Genomic DNA, 14,756 nt, shown 5'->3' on the forward strand with positions numbered 1-14,756 from the left:
AGAGGAAGGGCAAGGGGGAATGTCAACCAAGGAAATCAACGGAGGGTAGTTAGAACTGCAACAAATATAGAGCAGACTTTTCCAGATGTTAGATGTTACGGATGCAATTGAATGGGGCACTACAGGAGTAGATATCTTGATGAACAAAACCCCAGAGTGGTTGCTAGGACCATTCCTCAGTCTCAGAAAAACCAAGGAAATAATCAAAGAGGAGGAAGAAATAGAGGACAAGGCAGAGGAAGAGGTAGAGGAGCTAGAGCCTATGTTGTAATGGGAGAACCAACCTTGATGAATAAAGAAGATGAAAGAGCTACTCTTTTTGCCGCCATTGGTAACCTTGGAGCTCGGTAACAGTATGCGATCATCCAGACTACTACAAATAAACAAGGTCAACAATTTGAACTACTTATAGATTGTGGTAGTACACACTCTTTTCTCTCCCCTGAATGCTTAAGGAACCTCGTGCGGAAGTAGAATTTGAACTAGGAGGAACCCTTACTTCATCTTACTTTCGGACCCTTCTAGTAGGAATCTACGACGGTATTCTAGGAATGGATTGGTTAATCAGAAATCAAGCCCACATTCATTGTGCTCAAGGGAACCTATCCTTCAAAAATCACCTAGGTGAAGAAACATTGTACAAGGATCCAATGGGAAGCCTAAGGCTCGTTTAGTTAAGGTTAGTCGACTTCTAAAAGGGTTACGAAACGGGCAACAGATCTTTGTAGTAAAACTCAACAAGGCGGATGATTCAAAGGAAAACCCAACTCTAGAATGGCTTAGGGAATTTTCGGATATATTTCCGAAAGATCTCACAAATTTACCTCCCCCAAGGGACATAGATCATGAAATAGAAATCTTCCCAGGTAGTGAAGTAGTTTCAAAGAGACCCTACAAAATGTCAGTCCCTGAAGCTATTGAATTATAAGGACAGCTTCGTCAACTTATTGAACAAGGATTCATATGACCAAGCATTTCACCCTAGAGAGGGTCATTTTATTCCAAAAGAAGAAGGATGGATCTCTACGTCTTTGCATCGATTATAGGAGACTTAACCAGCTATCTCTAAAGAATAATTACCCTATTTCTTGCATGGAATAATTACTTGATAGACTACATGGGGCCAAGTTAATCACAAAAATTGATCTCTGGTCAGAGGCTACCACCATCAAATCCGATTAAAGAACCAAATATTCATAAGACTCCATTCAACACCCAATATGGGCATTATGAGTTCATAGTGATGCCTTTTGGTCTTACAAATGCTCCGGCTACTTTTAATCAACTCATGCAAGATATATTCCGAGAATATCAGGATGATTATATATTGGTATACTCCAGAGATTAAAAAGAGCATGAAGGCCATGTATGTAAAGTAATTCATCTTCTACGCCAGCATCAATTGTATGCTAAGATGAGCAAATGTGTGTTCTTTACTCGTGAAGTTAGGTACCTCGAACTTATCATAAACCCAGAAGGAATCTTTGTAGACCCCACAAAGATGAAGGACATAATAGATTAGCCACAACCCAAGTCTGTCAGTGAGATTTGAGGATTCCTGGGCATTACAGGGATGGTATAGAATCTTTGTCAAAGATTACGCAGTCGTCCCTACACCTTTGACTCAGCTACTTAAGAAGACAACCAAACTTACATGGAAAAAAGAGCAGAAGACAATATCTCACATCCGAGACCTTGTACTCAAACTCCCTAATTTCACTCAAGAGTTTGAAGTAGTATTTAATGCAAGCAGCCTTGCCATAGGAGGAGTCTTAAACCAAGAAGGCCGACTAGTCGACTTCACCTCTTGAAAATTCAAAATCCATGAACTAAATTATCCAACTCATGATCTGGAACTCCTAGCCATTATCCATGCTCTCAAGCTCCAAAGGCATTATCTTCTAGGGGGTAAGTTTGAGTTAATCATAGATCATAAAAGTTTGAAGTGGATTTTCTCTCAAAAAGGAACACTCAACATGAAGCAATGAAGATGTATAGAACTTGTTCAAGAGTATGATTTTGAGATAAAGTATAAACCAAGTAAGGAGAATGTGGTTGTTCATGCCCTTAGCCACAAGGTTTTCCTTGGGGCCATTTCTACAGTCAATAACGCAATTTTAGACAAGGTTAAGGAATCCTCCCTGGAAGATGAGGTTTATTTATAATTCCTAAAGGTTATCAATCAAAAGGACCTAAAGGAGAAAGATAAGCACATAATCAAGGACTATTCACTTGAAGATGGGCTTCTGTCATAAATTATAATGTCTAACTTTACCAAATGATTTTCTCATATTAAACTGATCACTTAATATGGGAAGATAAAAGGGGAGCAAGAGTTAATGTATATATATATATGTTCTTCTAGACCTATCTCGATAGGGGATCAAAAGGAAAAATGGTTGCATCTCGATAGGGGTCCAAAAGGAGACGGTCTACCAAAGAGTAATGTGCAATAAGTGCTTCTAGACTTACCTCAACAAGGGACCAAGAGGAGAGATGGTTACATCTAAAAAGGGGTCCAAAAGGAGGTAGTCTATCAAAGAGCAACATGCATCTACTGGAGCTTAAAAGACTTAGGGTTAGCTTCATTAAATACGTCCAAAAATTAGTCTTAAAAAGTTCTTTGACCTTAGGGCTAACCTCGAGGTGGGAATCGTACCGAAGCATGAGGTGCTAAGACGCTTGAAGTGGTTGTAGGAACCTTGCCCAAAGCTTAAGGTGATTTTTATGCTTAAATGACTAAGGTTTTTGAAATGTTAAACTCAAAGATAAATTCTCAAAAGGCATGAACGTCCATGATTGATTGATTCAGGCTTGAAGTATTCAATTCAAAAGAAATGACTTAAGAAGCATAAAAGACACATGCTTGCTTGATTGACTAAGTCCTTGAAGTATTTAATTCAACCAGATGACTTAATAAGCATGAAAAGAAACATGTTCAAAGGATCCTCCACATGTGGCCCTCATGATGTGCTTGAATGCTATTGGTGGTTAGGTTTTAAAGGGATCCTATGAGAATCTAGATACATAAAAAAAATTAATTAAGTTCTTTCTCTCAAAGAGGAAAAAGGGGACAAATGTCCAAATGAAATAATAAAATAATACGAGAGAGAGAGAGAGAGGTGGACCAAGCATGAGAGGGGGGGTATACTCTCCCACACACACACATTCTCTCATTGTGTGGAGTGCAAAATGCAAGAGCTCCATCTCCTTCTCCAAGTTGGTGGAGAATTGGAGAGCCTACACCAACAATCTTGGCTATGGAATGCAAATCCAACCAAGAGCCATGCTTCAATGCTTAAGCTTGTTGTATTCTTCATTACTATGCTATTATGCTATGCTAAGCAAGAAGAGTGATGATAAGTGAGGAACTATTTCTTTCTCCTATGGAATGTTTCTTCTTCCTCTTCCCTACTCTCATTCCCTACTAGCTCTCTCCACCTTCGAAGGTGTTTGAGGCCTTGGGACTGAGGCTTGGGATAATTAATGATTTTTTCAAAGTTTATGTTAAGCTCATGATGCATGAAGCTTTCCATCTTTATAGCATCACCAAGGTCACAAGGAACACAAAGATTGTATTGTAACAAATTCTCTCTTGAAGGGAGAATCTATAATACAAACGCCTTTTGGAGGGGGGACCGGCTCCAAGTAAATCCGGTCCTCAACTATTGGCATGTTCTCTAATACTCTCTCTCTCTCTCTCTTGAAAAAGTATTGTTCATGTCAAGTTAATTAAGTACTATGTTTATGTTGCTACCATCAATTAAGTTCACCCTCTATGTTCTCAAAGTGATCTCACAAAAATACTGACCTTAATTCTCTTAATTCCACTATTCTCAAACTTCATAGGCCATTCCCATCACATTGTCAAGAAATTCAAAGAGGGAGTAAAGAGTATCTCTTTTCTCACCTATGATGGCACCTTTGGTGCCACAGACAAAGGATTGGCCTTCATCCAACAATTTGATGTAGCCTTTGAAGATGAGGGCTTCACAGAAGCCTCCAAGCTACACCATGTAGGTATGCACTTCCAAAAATTTACTTGTCAATGGTGGGCTAGTCTTTGTGGCAACGGTGAGGCCCTAAAGGCATGGAAAACTCCATGAGTTTCCATCATGAAGCAATTCCTTACAAGTGATGCAAAGGACAAAGTGCTTACCAAATGGTGGAGCTTGAAACAACTCTTCAACAAGTCTATCCATAAATATGTAGACAAGTTTTGGGATTTACATCTCAAAGCTACAGTCTTTCAAAGGATATACTTTGCAAAACAAAAGAAACAGCTTTGTGCGGGATTACCTGAAGAAATGGCCAAGTATGTCAACTCACAACGGCCTAGCACTATGACCGAAGCCATCCACCACACTATGGTTGCTTCAAGGATCGATTTCCAACAAGGGGTGAGAATAAATTTCAAGCCCATGGAAAACAAGGATCGAAATGAATCTAAAGGGAAGAGCACTGCTCAAAACTCTTCCCAAGGCACCAGCAACAACAGGGCCAAGGGTAAATAGGTGTCTATAGCAACTCACAATGATCTATCTTATATGATAGATGAGTAGGCTACTGATCAAGACTTTAAGTATGTAATTACAGCCTTTCCATTAGGGGAAAAAAAAGAACCATTCACCTTGAAGGATGGTTATCTTCCAAACGGCAATAGACTATGTGTTATTCACCCATACAATAAGAAATTCATGTATGAATCCCATGCTTCTCCTTATATGGGGCAAAGAAGGATTCCATAATCTATTCTTTAAGGAGTAGAAATGCATGTCTGATGGTCTACCATGAAAAGTAAACATACAAGAGTATGTTTCAAAATGCATGGTGTACCAAAAATTGAAATTTGATCGGGGTTAGCAAGAAAACACACTCTATGCCTATCAAAAAGACTATTAAGGCACATCAAACGGTAACCCTCTCTAGATCTCAAATTTTCAAGTTTCATGGCTTGCCAACATCCATAGTGTCAGACAAAGATCCTAGAATGACTAGTAATAATTTCTAGAAGGGTCTCTTTGAAAATCTAGGAAGTAGATTAAATTTCTCTTTTGGCCTATCATCCACAAACGGATGACCAAAGTGAAATAACTAATCTAATGATTCTTGAATCTACGAAAAGCCTATGTCATGGAAGTAGATCAATGTTCTTAATGAGAGAAGTACCTATCTCTTATAGAGTATGCGTACAATGACATTGTACGTACTTCTATGAGAAAAGCACCTTTTGAGGCTAAAGAGGTAAGATCCAAAAGTCCCTTACTACTTAAAGTACATGGGAAGATCTTTGCCTGTTGATGAATATAGCTGAGACTTACAAGAATCTTTTCCAAATATTAAAAAGGTTATATCCATCTCAAAGCAAAGGCATAAAGGGCTGCTGCTAATAAGCACAAAAGAGCCTTAGCCTTTAAGAAAAATGATTGGGTCTTGCTAAAGTTTCTCAAGGCTCATCTAAGGTATACTATGGGAAAGAATCTTATGAGCCACCAAGAGTATTACGCTAAACTAGCAAAAAGATACTATGGTCCTTTCTTTTGAAATTATTAAGCCAATCAATGAGATGGCTTATTAGTTAAAGTTGCCCAACCATTAGCTCATTCACAATGCTAACCATGTGATCCTACTCAAGCCTTACAAAGGAGAGCCACCAAAAAAACCAATAATGGAGGACTCGCCAGAGATCGAAGATCAAGAAGAGTTGTTGCAGCCCAAATCGATTCTTTGACATGAAGACAAGGTACTAAGAAACAGTAAGATTATCCAATGATATCTTGTTAAGTTTAAGAATTATCCTTTTAAAGATGCTAGATAGATGCAAGGAACCTATCTGAAGGATAATATTAACCTTGTCAATGCTTACAATGCTAAACTAGAGTAAGCAATTGAAAATTCTTTTTAAATGAACAATGTGTTTGTCGTATAAGACTCATTCTCTTTCTTTTATTGTGTACAAAATTAAGAATTATGCATGCTTAGGATCATGTTTGTGGTGACGACATCTCCCAAACACCAAGTAGAACTTGTCACTCTACTTTGGAAGTATGATATGGACTAAAGAGCAGACATGCTTGCGGCAGCTAAGCCTCTCGAGCACCAAATGGAATAGTCATCCATTCTAGAATGATGTCGTAGGGTAAAAGGGGATCCTCTACCTGCTAAGAAACATGGACTAATGACTAGCCTTTATCTTCTCTACCTCAAATTTGAGGACGACTATGATTTCAAGAGAGAGGTAATGTCATAAATTATAATATCTAACTTTACCAAATGATTTTCTCATATTAAACTGGTCACTTAAGATGGGAAGATAAAAGGGGAACAAGAGTTAGTATGTATGTATATATATATATATATATATATATATATATATATATATATATATATATATATATATATATATATATATATATATATATATATGCTTCTAGACCTATCTCAACAGGGGATGGAAAGGAGAAATGGTTGCATCTCAATAGGGGTCCAAAAGCAGACGATCTACCAAAGAGCAATGTGCAATAAGTGATTCTAGATTTACCTCAACCAAGAGACCAAGAGGAGAGATGGTTACATCTCAAAAGGGGTCCAAATGGAGCTAATCTATCAAAGAGTAATGTGCATCTAATGGAGCTTAAAAGACCTTAGGTTTAGCTTCATTAAAGACCTCCCCAAAGTTAGTGTTAAACAGTCCATTGTCCTTATGCAAGCTACGACTAACCTCAAGGTGGGAATCGTACCCAAGCATGAGGTGCTAAGACGCTTAAAGTGGTTGTGGGAACCTTGCCCAAAGCTTAAATAACTAAGATTTTTGAAATGTTAAATTCAAAGATAAATTTTGAAGAGACATGAACGTCCATTTTTGATTGACTAAGGCTTGAAGTATTCAGTTCAAAACGAATAACTTAAAAAACATAAAAGACACATGCTTGCTTGATTGACTAAGTCCTTGAAGTACTCAATTCAACCAAATGACTTAATAAGCATAAAAGACACATGTTCAAATGATCCTCCACATGTGGCCCTCATGGTGTGCTTGAATGCTATTGGTTAGGTTTTAAAGGGGTCCAATGAGAATTTAAATACATAAGGATCAAGAAGAATCTCTTGTCTGTATCCACACTTGCTAGACTTGGACTTGTAATCAAATTTGTGGATGACAAATGTACAGTTCATGATCTCAGTCTTGGTAATGAAATTGTTGCATCTGGCCTTTTGTGACGTGGGCTGTATAAGGTCACTTTGTATGACAAGTGTGGACAAAAATTTTCAAATGCTGTTACAGATTCAAGGGCTATTTCAGATGCAAAACTTTGGCATGCACGTTTTGGTCATCTGAATTTTTCTAGCTTGTTGCATTTGCAGAAATATGATATGGTTGCTTCTTTGTTGCCTCTTGAAGCACCTCTCAAACATGTTTGTGAAGGTTGTATTTTGGGTAAGATGCAACGTTCTAAGTTTCCAAAGGATGGTTCAGTTTGGGCCACATGTAGGCTGCAACTTGTGCATAGTGATGTTTGTGGGCCCATGCAAACTCCGTCCTTGGAAAATTACCTTTACTTCGTGACTTTCATTGATGATTACTCCAGGCATGCATGGGTATTTCCGCTTAAAGTGAAGTCCAAATTTTTTATGTGCTTCAAACAATTTTTGGCTATGGCTGAAAATGTCTCGAAATGTACTATGGGCACCATCCGTTCCGATCGAGGGGGGGAGTATATGTCTCATGAATTTAATGCATGTCTGGCTAGTCGTGGGATAAAACACCAATGTACACTGCCTTATACACCTCAACAAAATGGTGTTGCTGAGAGGAAAAACAAGTCAATGATGAAAATGGCACAGCTTTGCCGCATTCTTTTTGGCTTGAGGCCATCATGTGTGCCACTTATGTACTTAACAAGTGTCCTACAAAAGCTTTGCATCGATTACTCCATATGAAGCATGCCATGATAGAAAGCCTTCTATTGAGCACATGCGTGTTTTTGGCTAATTGGCATATGCTTTGGTGCCACAAACATAGCGCAGAAAATTGGATGATCGATAAGGCTGTCAAATGTATTTTTGTTGTTTATGGTGCTGAAAGCAAAGGTTACAGGTTATATCATCCGCAAACAAAGCGTATTCTCGTTTCATGGGATGTAGTGTTTGTGGAAGATTCTGTTCAGCCTTTGTTGTCATGTACTAGAGACAGTAATGTAAGCTCATAGGACATTTATGACACTTTGTTGCCTCTTTTCAATGGTGGAAATACGAATGTAATTTCCAATGAGGCAAATTTACAGCCTATGGGGGTTTCTGAAAATGTTACAGATCAGCTTATTACTGATGCAGATGTACATGAAATTGATGAGGAACGGGCTGAAAATGAGCAGGCTAGATGTATGCCAAAATGGCTGGTGCACACTTAGCGTGACAATAACTTGGATGCACCTTTGTCTAGTCGTACTCGTTCAGGCTCTCGCCATGCATCTTATGCATCAGATTGTTATGCTTTGGCTGTGTCTAGCTTACATGATGATGAGGAGCCTCTGTCTTTTGATGACACACAGAATTCAAAAAATTGGATGGCTGCCATGCAATCAGAATATGAAACACTTATAGAAAATGACACATGGAATTTATGTGATTTGCCTCCTGGCAAAAAGGCCATTGGTACAAAGTGGGTTTACAAGTTGAAACGCAAGCCGGATGGTGAGATCAATCGCCATAAGGCTCGACTTGTTGCAAAGGGTTATGCACAACAAAAAGGCATAGATTATGAAGAGACTTTTGCTCCCACTTGTCGTATGACTACTGTGCATTTTCTATGTGCATTGGCAGCTCATTTTGGTTGGGATGTATATCAATCAGACATTGTTACTACTTTCTTGAATGGTGACATATTTGAGGAAGTTTATGTAACGCAGCCGCGTAGTTTTGTCATTAGAAAACAAGAGGACAAAGTGTGTAGATGTAAGAAGTCTTTGTATGGGTTGAAGCAATCTCCTCGTGCTTGGTATGAGAAAGTTGACACTCATTTTGTTAAACGAGGCTTTCGTAATAGTCCAACAGAAAGCATATTGTATGTAAAGTGTGAGGGTGATGTACTTCTCATTGTGGTTATAGGAACAAAATTTTTGCCACTCGCAGCAAAACCATAAGAACTGGCCGCATTGCTGTTACCACCCTTTCTTTAAGAAGAAATAAAAGCCTCTTCAACTACACGCTACCTAGTTCTGTTTTTTCTATAAAGTGACTCTTGTAACAGCAATGTGCATAATGCATCAAACTTGACAACTTTAGGATTTCCTTGGGTCATCAGTCTCCAAGTACTAGCAAAAGTCTGGTAGGAATCTGGTAAGGTATCAAGAACAGTCTACACAAGGGAGCTATCTGAAATGACCACCTGTAGAAATAAGTTTCTCATTGATATCCTTGACACCAGCAAGGAAAGTGTCCATATCACCTTCCTAATGCATAATCTTTGACTCCCGCTCTTTACGCAGCAAAGCAATTTAAGCCTCATTGCGGCTTGCATAAAGACCTGCTAGAATATCCCAAGCCTGTTTTGCAGATTTTGTTGAACAAATGTGAGGAACAATGGTGTGCTTCACAGACAACGCAATTAATGCATGAGCCTGCGCATCCTTTACATCCCAATGAGCTTGTTCTGCCATAGGCAAAACAACTCTAATAGCAGCAATCCTTGAAGCAAGACCTGCAACATCTTCAACATCGCCTACATCCTCAGAACCAGGACATACATCAATGCCCTGCACAATGTTCTAGATGCCCTTTAACACAAGAACATGTTGCATCATATAAGCCCACATAGGGTAGTTGTCCCCATCCAACCTGTCCTCAGCAGCAAACATCTTGAACACATCTGTGTTGTTGTCAACCATGGTAAATGTTGCACCTGATGTGAAAACTGCCCGAAAATAGGAGAAATAGCGGTAACAACACGTGCTATATAGCACAAACTGTAGAAGACTGTGGGACGTATGTCTAACCTCACCATCCTATCTTATTGCAGTATTAGCGAGAACCATGATTAATTTGTCAAACCATGGGACGAAGATGACTCAACTAGTGCATAGAGGCTACAAGAGGTTGTCAATCTCTCGGAAAACAACTAACAAATAGCATCTAACTCAGGTTACACTCAAGTGACTGAAATCACCAAAAGCCAAGTGATCATTGGCAATCAAATCACATCTGTTACAGCATCAAATGACATCCAAACGTAACAAAACTTCTAGTACAAGTTTAAAAGACCCAAGCACACATGCCTATGCCTCAAACCCCACTTTAGGTCAAGTTCCAAAATCGCAATTATTAACAACAATGGATTTTTGACCTAGTCGTTTTCGACCCAGAATGCATCTAAATGCTTAGCAATGATGCCCCAATACCGCACCTATGCTTAGTTTTTTATTTGAAAGTGTAAATTCCTAGTTATGATGAAATTAGGCCGCGGGTCGGCGACGCCAAAAGCTACGAAATACTGTGAACTGCTTACATCAATGCATAGAGCTCCTACCTGCAATTGCAATGCAACAAATGCATTCGCAATGTGACAATTGGAGAGGAAGTAGGAAGCGCGAGAAGGAGAGAAGTGAGTGCCATTAGCTCACACACTGTATTTCTTATCCAAAAACTTGTAAAAAACTTACAAACATTGGCTTTTCTACCTTAGCCAAGGTTTTTGGGTGGTCAAAAGTAATAATCTGGAGTTCTAGCAAAGCTGGGAATTAAATGGTTGATACAATCTGGAAACTTGTAGCCCCGGCTCATTAATTACAAGGTTTATCAAGAAAACAGGAGTTACAATATTCTCGATTTATCAAAATAATAATTGTTTTACAAGGAGAACTCCGAAAAATGGTGTCCATGCTAGCTTGCTGCTAACATTCCCCCCCTCCTCGCCTGTGTCGTGCCTTGACACAGCTTTATGGTCTGAAGTAATCTTCGGGTTGACGGTGGGAGAGGCGGTCCTTCAGTGCTTCGAATGCTTCTTCATATCTGATTTTGTGTTCTTTGTCTGGCACTTACAAAAATTGTATGGTGACTTTGTTTTTTAGTTCCACTTCCGAGTGGCCTACAAATCTTGCTATGAGGTTGCTTATCACGGATGCAAATATCTCTGTTCGCCAGGTGAATAAGCCAGTGTAAAATGCCTCCTCAAAAGCTAGCATATTGTGCGAGGACAGAAACATGCATCGGGCATAAAATCCATAAAGAACTTCCTCTAAGGGTTTCCCACTTAAATCATAGAAAAGACCTTTGTTCCCTTCCAAAAATGAGAGCCAGGGGGCTCCTGTCTGCTCACGATCATTGAAGACTTGTATGCAAGTGAGTAGCATCCGACAGATTTTGTATAACATTGCGCAGGAGAGATCTGGAAGACTTTTGAAGAATGTCATGGCGCCCGTTAGGGTTTTCACCTTTCTTTTGTTGCTTGGCCTCTCTCTGGAGCTGGCAGCCTAGGAAAATTCAGCCATGTTGGCCTCTTCTTTTGCAGTGCTTCATGTGCTTGCCACGTCCTTACTAGCTGCACAGGAAAAAATGTTGGATCTTTTTGTATGGCCGCAGGTGCTCTCATGAACAGAATCAAGTATCTTCGATTCTTGTTCAGCCAGCTGAGCCTCCACTTTGGGTGGTCTTGATCCGCGCTATCTTCTTGCATATCCTTGTATAATCTTTCCTTTACCTGTAAGAGTTCAACCTTGATGAGAGGGTACGGCAGGGATTGTTGGTGCCATTGAGCATTGATTTGATTGGGAGTGAGCTATGTGACATTGACACAGTGTAAAACTCTCAACTCCCAATCCATAGCTGCTTTCCACTGCTCATCTACCTCCAAGGAGATCTTCTCCTTCATTGCATCTTCTTCAGCCTTTGACAAATGGACTATCGGCATTGTGTCTTCCTGTGTGATTTGGACTTGAAAATCTTTTCCTTCACTCGGCTTTGCTGTAGACTGCATCCCAAGGTCAGTAAATGAGACCGAGGGGATTTCCACTTGGGGCGGCTCTGAAGTGCCTGCCTCTTCCTGTATATCCGGCCTTCCATCTCTGAGGAGTTGGTTCACTCTTTCAATTCTACAATCTCTTTAAGGAGAACCTCCTCTCTTTGGACCCGCATGAGCGCCAGGTCTTTGCGTTGTGACTGTTCCAACTTCAACTCCAGCTCTAAATCTTTGTTTTTCTTTTCAAGTGCTTTATACACCTCATATGTTTCCTTGATCGAGGCCACATCTAGATTTTATCTTAATTGCCGCAAGAAAGTGGCCTATCATTAATTCTTTTTTCCAAATACTGCAGAGATGAGTTTGCTACATCTAAGTACTTGAATCTTCTGAGCGGACAGAGAGGTGGTAAGAAGTTCATGTGTCACCTCTCAACTGCTCATCTTTCACTTTGCAAGCATTAGATAACTTAGTCAGGAGGTCTCCCAACTCTTCCATTTCCTTCTGTTGGTTGTCCCTGGCTATCTGATGTTGTTTGGCTTCAGTCTTTAGCTCTTGTACTTGCCTTTGGAGATCAGTGATAGTAGCCATTCGGTCGTCGAGCTCGCCTTGAAGAGCATCGATGACCATTTCTAATTATTTGGCTTTAGTACTGCGGTCAAAGGCTGTTGAGCGGAGTTTCTCCATCATGATTTGCATCTGCCTTGCATACTCGTTCACTTGTAGAATGACTTCATCATTGGACTGCCACTCCTCCTATCTTGCAAGTTGAGATGTGCCTACAGACTCTTGTGTCGCGTCTTGTTGTGTTGTTATTGCTGGTGTTTCTATAGAGATGGTTGCTTCTCCTTTGCCATCCTGAGGTTTTGAAACCTCGACAGTTTCTGGTTGAGTGGAAACAACCTGTGTGGTCTCAATCCTTACAATTTCTTCGACTGCAGGCCTTTCTGCCTTCTCAGTCCCGGTTTCTTCCTCATGTGTAGTGGTTTACTCTATTTTTGTATCTTGCTCTTTATCAGTTTCATCCGCCTCCTTGTGAGTATCCTCGGATGTCTGCTCTTGTGCTGGTTCAGCTTCCTTTTCTTCATGTTGCTCGACGTTTTCAGTTTGTTCTGTAGCTTCCGTTTGGTGGGCGAAATCAGACTCTTTTTACTTGTCAGTCTGGACCTCTTGAGTGGTCTCTTGGCCTGGCGGTGATGATGGTGGAGTGGGCATGGGCTGATCCTGTTGTTCCGGCGGCGGTGAGGTGGGTCGGAGAGATGCCTGGCCTTGCTCTTGAATTGGTGCTTCCTCAGATTTCTTGGCCGCGTCTTTCGCCTCTTTCAGCTTCAAGGCCTATGCCTCTTGGTACATTCTTTCTAAATGATCCTTGGGATCCTCGGCCTCTTTCCTTGAATGATGTTTCGTTCGAAGTACCTTCAAGCCGGTGGGTACCCACTTTTCTAGGTCTTTTCCCTGCGCTTGCCTAGTGCGTTGATATGCCTGTCTTTCTCTTTCAAATCTCGCTTGCTTTTGAGTTGGCTCCTCTTGGTGGACAGCCACTGCTTTCCTGTTCATCTCTTCCCTCCTAGCTCTTTTTTCTTCGTTGTCAAAGCTTTCACTCCTATGCTGCTCTGATGAAATTTCATCGAATTCGTCACCTGATTTAAATGATCGCTTATCAGACCTGGTAGATCTTGGAGAGGGTTGAGCTGCCAAGATCCATGTGTTCTGATCCGGGGCAGGCAGTAGGTTGTCGCCATGCCGATGGCATGATAGGCTATTCTAGTCAATACTTTCGACACGCCCAAGTATGTTATCTTTTCCTCCTTTTTGGAGGCCTTCAATGTTGTCAACACATACTGCGCGTGGTCCACAGGTTGTTTGGTGGTTGACTTCAGAACTTGTGTAAAAGTGGTAGCCACAGCGTGATTTGGTGTCGTGTACCTTGGTGGCCTTTTCGCCAAGAACTGGAAATGTTGGTGGTACAGACCGGCTGGCTCTTCCACCTGCTTGTGGATGAGATCTGCAAATGTAGCCGCAGTTGTTTCCTTTGTAAAAATGCCCGCTGTTTTCCTATCTCTTGCCCGCATGGTCATCCCTTCAGTGGGCAATCTGAGTGCCTCTGCCACTATTTCCTTTGTAATTACAACCTCTACCTTATTTCCTTGGTTGTCTGAGATTTGGGCAGTTCCGTCTTCCTTGATGGTGGACAAAACCTCGTAAGCTTTCTGAAAGTCTACTCCGCAGGGCTCTTGTTCATGGAAGTGTCGGAGTCCCAACCTGCGGTTAGCCTCTTTGGTTTCTGGCTTTGCTGCGACATCATAAACCTCTTCAGGCAAGAGCTGCAACTCCACCGGATGCCCTTCTTCACTCTTAAACCTGCCAGTGAAGACTGTGGTGTGGTGTTCTTCTAACTGTTCTTTAGAAAGGTAAGATGCCTTTGCTGCATTTACTGACTTGGGGTCTAGTTGATACGGGGGAAGCTCTTGCAGTTTCTCCTTTTGGTTTAACTTTTTCTTGGCTTTCTCTGAGGCTTGCATTGCTCCTATTCAATGAATAGAGTGCAAAGTTAGCGGAGTTGTCAGATTTTTCTCCAGAATGTCCTTTTAGACTGAAATATTGATAATTTGGTCCAAATTGCTTCAAATCAATTTTTGAACAAGCAAAGATGCATAAAATCATGCAAGGAACAAAACTCTATGGTCAAAACAAAAATTTCCAACCAAAGTAAATACTCGTGATTATTCACAGCTGGGAAAAATTCCAGTTTTTTGCAAACTTGGCTTTATAGGCTTGAAGTATATGCCAGTTACATGCTCTG

At 40.5% G+C, this 14,756-nt stretch overlaps 1 pseudogene; it reads right to left on the reverse strand.

Annotated features, from left to right (window-relative positions):
* Window positions 1-14,025, reverse strand: part of LOC147459333 (fructose-bisphosphate aldolase, cytoplasmic isozyme pseudogene) — a 28,922-nt pseudogene extending 14,897 nt beyond the window's left edge.
* Between the last annotated feature and the right edge of the window lie 731 nt (window positions 14,026-14,756).

This window comes from Adiantum capillus-veneris, chromosome 4 (genome assembly GCF_014529385.1).
Source record: "Adiantum capillus-veneris isolate H3 chromosome 4, ASM1452938v2, whole genome shotgun sequence".
Lineage (NCBI taxonomy): Eukaryota > Viridiplantae > Streptophyta > Polypodiopsida > Polypodiales > Pteridaceae > Adiantum > Adiantum capillus-veneris.